This window comes from Heloderma suspectum, chromosome 5 (assembly GCF_057233095.1).
Source record: "Heloderma suspectum isolate Gila_16-S chromosome 5, 16-S_ref, whole genome shotgun sequence".
Lineage (NCBI taxonomy): Eukaryota > Metazoa > Chordata > Lepidosauria > Squamata > Helodermatidae > Heloderma > Heloderma suspectum.
In genome coordinates this window covers 188,760,609-188,766,608 of record NC_139462.1, presented here as the reverse complement: position 1 = coordinate 188,766,608, position 6,000 = coordinate 188,760,609, and positions in this window count along the sequence as shown.

The following is a 6,000-nucleotide window of genomic DNA, read 5'->3' as shown; positions in this document are numbered from 1 at the left end:
CAAGTGGGCCTTAGGAAGCATTAGTAACAACAAAGCTAGCGGAGATGACAGTATTCCAGCTGAGCTATTTAAAATCCTAAAAGATGATGCTGTTAAAGTGCTGCATTCAATATGCCAACAAATTTGGAACATTCAACAGTGGCCACAAGACTGGAAAAGGTCAGTTTACATTCCAATTCCAAAGAAGGGCAACGCCAAAGAGTGTTCAAACTACCGCACAATTGCGCTCATTTCACATGCCAGCAAGGTGATGCTCAAAATCCTACAAGCTAGGCTTCAGCAGTGTGCGAACCGAGAACTACCGGAAGTACAAGCTGGCTTTCAAAGAGGCAGAGGAACTAGAGATCAAATCGCCAACATTCGCTGCATCATGGAGAAAGCAAGAGAATTCCAGAAAAACGTCTATTTCTGCTTCATTGACTACGCTAAAGCCTTTGATTGTGTGGATCACAACAAACTGTGGCAAATTCTTAAAGTGATGGGAGTACCAGACCACCTTACCTGTCTCCTGAGAAACCTGTACGAAGGTCAAGAAGCAACAGTAAGAACGAGACATGGAACAACCGAGTGGTTCAAACTTGGGAAAGGAGTACGACAAGGCTGCATATTGTCTCCCTGGTTATTTAACTTATATGCAGAGTACATATGGTGAGGATCCTCAAGCTGTTTTCAGAAGCTATTACTCATGCATAGTCCAGTGCCTGAGCAGGGACTAGAGATGTACCAACTAGCTCCATTTAAACTCAGTAGACTGGGTTTGCATGATCATGAAGGGGAAATAAGCCATGGCAGCTTATTTCCATTCCCTGCATGTGTCGGTCGAATGCTGGGGGGATCTGCGTACTTACCCTCAGCAGTGCAGCTTGTCATGTTGTGCAAACCCAGCCAGGGTGGCTTGTTGTTGTGGGTAACAAGCCACCGAGAATCCATGCCCTATTGCAGGGTTCTGGGCAGCTTGTTACCCATGGCAACAAGCCACCCTGGCCAAGGTCACATGACACGACAAGCCATGCTGCCAGGAGTAATTGTGCTAATTGCCCCGACACATGACCAGCATGTGTGGGGGGTATTTCCCCTCTGTGATTGTGCAAACCAGGCTGTCAGTTGCAATGGGCTTAGGTAACTCCATGCTGGATTGAATCCACAATGTACCAAAAACAAACAAATTTACAAAAATGCAGGAACTATTACTTATTAAATGATGCTCTCTTTTCACTCTTGCTCTGATACAGTACTGCACATATTTTCACTAATACTTGAAACAATATTGAAAAAGTAGGTGGTCAGGTAAGTCATGCCCACCCCATCTGTCACTTGCTCAATAAATGTATATTCACTTATGTATGTTACATGTAGGAATGGACAATTATTTCAATTTTGGTTTCTCTTGGTTTCTCATTTTTTCTATCTTATGTTTGGTTCACCCTGAACTTTGAGATATGTTTTCTTTAAGTTTGCATCAAACATTCTTATGCATTTATTTTATATGCATTTCTCGTAATGCCTAATATATATAAATATATATATATATATACACACACACATATATATACATACATACATACATTTTGTTAAAGTAACTTTCCTAAAATAATGCATTTTGAACATTATTTTCAGAATATATGCATTTTTCTGTAAAATACACACTTTTGTATGCATTTTTTGATTGGAGAACTCCACTGCTAAATTTGGAGAATTGCAAATTTCTATGGATAACTGAGTTTTGGTTAGCTTATTAGTTTGAAAAATGCAAAATTAGGTAAGGTCAGATTAAAACATGAACTGAACAACATTTTCCCAGTTACGTAGTTACATGTACTCCATTTGTCCTATCTTTTTGTTGTGGAAATATCACATTTTCCGAACACTGAACCCTCAATATATTGTGCTCAGGATTAAACACTATGTCGGCCCGCGATAGCACATTAGTTGCCCTTGTGAATGTGGCATTGGATATGGTTGACTGAATTCTCCAGGACTGATTGGATATTGTTTGTGACATAATTTGTGATAACAACTCAACTCCCCTTCCAATGGCGATGTTTTTCTTTTTCAAAAGGCATTTATTATGGCAGGCTTGTGCTCTCTTGCTGTACAGCTCATGCACAGCAAAGCGCATTTGCAGCAAGGCACTCTCTTTTGATTTCTTTTTAGGGTTCTTCATTTTTTATCCTTTATATCTCCTCTATGGGAGATGCACAGATCTATCCATATTGTTAGTTTGTTTTTACAAAAGTGCAGATTGGCTATCAATCCCTTTGACATACATCAATTCCCCCCACATTGCCACCCATTATATATAGATATCATATTGTGACTCCTGGTCACTTGCAGGAACATCCTGAAATGGCTAAAATGTACTTGTGGCAAATATTTGATGCTTGTGCATTGAGTGATTCAAGAGCAGGAATAAATACTATACGGAAAATATAGTGTTTTCCTAAAGACTCTGCTCATGAGGATGACCCCACACATGCTGGTCATCCTCATGAGCAGAGTCTTTAGGGTGACGATCTGGGTTTCCATAAAGAAATGGCCTCCTGAATCTTTCTACAAATTATGAAGAGATTTATTTAGTATATTTCTATACCGCTCAATAGCTGAAGCTGTCTGGGCGGTTCACAAAATAGGCCACTTTGAAATGGCCACTTCTCAACACTATATTCAGTCTGAAAGTGCAATATTTATAAGGCAGCTATTCTCTCCTGCTACCCAAGAATATCCAGTCTGGAAACATCTGGTTAGAGCTTCATTTCAAGGCTGGCAAAGATACTAGGAGGATTTGATGGTAGATGGCCTGTTAAAGTTAGAACAAAATATACTTAAACAGTATAGTCAAAACACTGATCATCCCATTCCCTCTACCAATCAAGGACTTTAGCTGGATAGCTAATTATGAGTTTCTTGCAAGTTCTGATCTAAAAGGATATCATCCTCAGAACCAATGCAATACGTATGGAGTTATCTGCTTGTCTGGTTGTCAGCATGCACAGTAACATATAAAAATTGGCAGCTAGGCTGAATGGCCAGTGGGGACAAATAATATGGTGGCCATTACACAACAGCATCAGTGGGAGGTGATGGTTGCAAGCTGGTGGTTGGACTAGGGTTGGAGGCCACCATTTTCAGATAGATATATTAAAGTAAGGCCTTCTAGGAAAATGCACTATGGCACATTGTAAAATTACTCAACATAAACATTAACAAAAGGTGAGCATTATAAGAAACCCACAAAATGCATCAGCTCCTGGAAATGCCATCCTGGTGATTCTCCCCTTTCTGCTTTCAGCTGTTTGCAGTATCTCCAAATTATTCAAATTCCTAATGGCATGTAGTCCAACTGAATTACATGAACACTACAAAAAACAAAACAAAACTATCATCTAAGACTTTCTGAGATGCCATCACCTTCTGACAATTACCTGCAGCATAGAAAAAGAAAATGGAGGAACCATTCCTCATCTGTTGGCTTTGACAAAGAGTGACTCATTTACAAGAAGTCAATAGGAAATTGCAGTTAAAGGTCAGTGTCTCCTTTACTAGAGATTTAAGGTACCTGCCTCTACACTTTACTGGATGTTACTGAATGGAGCAAGTAAAAATAGAAAAAAATAAATATCTTACCATGCATGATTAAAGAAAGGAACCATTATAGGTCTACTGTTATTTCTAAAATGTTTGGCAATTAGCAATTCTGTTCAGGGTTTTGCAAAATTATTTTTATCTTGAAAGATAATAGTACTTTATCAGAATGTATTCATGTCTACAGCTGGACCTGTAATCAGAAGCAGTCAACTTCTCCCCCTGTTATTCTGAATGAAAAATTTGAATGAGTGTTTCCATTTATATCCCATAAGTAATGTTTCATATTGAAAGCACTTTCCCCTGGCTTTGCAACTCACCCACATCTAAACTAAAAATACCCTGAAGTCATGCTGCTCTTTTAAATCATACTGTGAAACTGGATGACCTCCTATTGCGATTTCTCTTTTAACACGAGTAATTATAGTCTTCCAGCTGCCCTTTGACTCTCAGTGGACCAAGTGCAGTCCTTCCTGGAAATAAGCTTAATTAATCCTGTGCATTTGGAAGATATTCTTTCAGCCATGAGGTGGCAGCTTGTTTCCACAGGAATGTACTCCTGAGAGCCATGTGCTTTTAGCTGATCTGTTTTTCTCGACCAGGTTGTTCGTGTTTAGGAAATTTGGACCCACTTTTCTGACATGGTGATGATCACATAGGACGAATGTGAACTGCTGGAATGCCAGATGAAACCAGCCCTTGCATCCAAGTGTTCAAAGGCTGGGTACAGTTTTTCAGACCTAAGTCCAACAGAGCACTTCAGCTTGTGTGTACTTTTAGGACTCCCATAGATACCCCACATCCAGGTGGGGTATCATGTTTGAATGCTCCCCATGGTGGTGGGCACATGGACAGTTCACACAAGAAAAGGACTACGCTGAACTCTTCTCTCTGACATGCTCTTGTCTTGTCTTGTCTTTTATTTATGTATTTCAGAAAATTGATATACTCTGTTTCATTAAAATGTTTTTAAAAATCCCAAAGTGGTTCACAAGATAGAATCATGATTTAAATGTATTTATTTATTTATTTGTTTATTTATTTAGGTGATTTGTACCCCACCTTTCTATCAAGAAAAATGGCATTCAAGGTGACTTACGATCATAAGTAAAACCTGATTAAAACAATAATAAAACCATGCATTAAAATACAATAAAAACACAGCAATAACAGAATAAAAAAAGCAGCTAACCCAACAGACCCACTTACATGCCACAGGCTTGCTTGAATACCATGGTCTTTGCCTGCTGGTGGAAGGACAGCAGAGAGGGATGAACCTAGCTTCCCTTGTCAGGGAGTTCCACAGCTTGGGAGCAGCCACTGAGAAGGCCCTCTCTCACATTGCCACCACATGCGCTTCTAAAGGTGGTGGTATCAAAAGAAGGACGTCTCCCAAAGATCTTAAGAGCCCCAGAGAGGTTCGTATACCATAAAACCAATCAGTAAAACAGTAACAAAACAATAAAATATCTTATTAAAATAAACAGGGGTAGATGGCAATGGTAGCAGTCAGGGAAATGGCAGGCAAACAAAAATGTCTTAAGTTGTCAGCAGGAACTTTCCACATGGTGGGTGCCACAGTAGAGAAGGCCTTCCTCAGCACCATGGCCAAAGAAACTTCATAAGCCATTGTACAGTCAGCAAGGCCTCCCCCTCAGAATGTCGTGACCAGGGAAACCTATAAGGGGGAAGGCGGTCTCTCAGATAACCTGGTCCAGAGCTGTTTAGGGCCTTATAAACCAGCAGTAACTACTAGCCTACATGCAGGTAGTTTTTTCATAGGTTAGTGTTCAAACCCACACACAAAAACAGGACCAACTATCATAGTTGAGGACCCAGTACAAACTTGTAATATAAACTCTCTCCCACATGCAAACCACAACCCCCTGCCCTCCATTACAAGCTCGAGAGCAATAAAGGAAAGTTTAGATTTTAATTTTGAAATTCCGTGTTCTGCGTTCCTGAAATTGCACCATGGCCCACAGTGGGGCTTTTCTACATTACCCTTCAAACACCTCCCCTTTTGGCTATTTAAAAACAAACAAAACAAAATGTAACACCCAGCCTGAAGAACAGTCCTACAAAGCTTGCTGACCATTCTGTAACTTTTGGCTTTAGTAACTAGATCAATCCGCTGTAAAACTTTATTTTTCTGGGGTTGAGCTTTTCATTGCAAAATCTTGAATTACCTCCCCACAGTCAATTTGTCTTGCACATTTATCTTTGATAGATAATAAAACAGTTTGATAGATTTGACCATTCTTGCCCCATAGTAGGAAGCTTGCAGTTTTTGATCAGCACTGCTAAACTTTTTTTTCCCAGCTTTTCCCACAGTCACTGGCCGTGTGCAAAAACTCCGTAGGGTTATGCACACTTCACTGAAAATTAATTGCCATTCTTTCTCATTTAATAACGTCA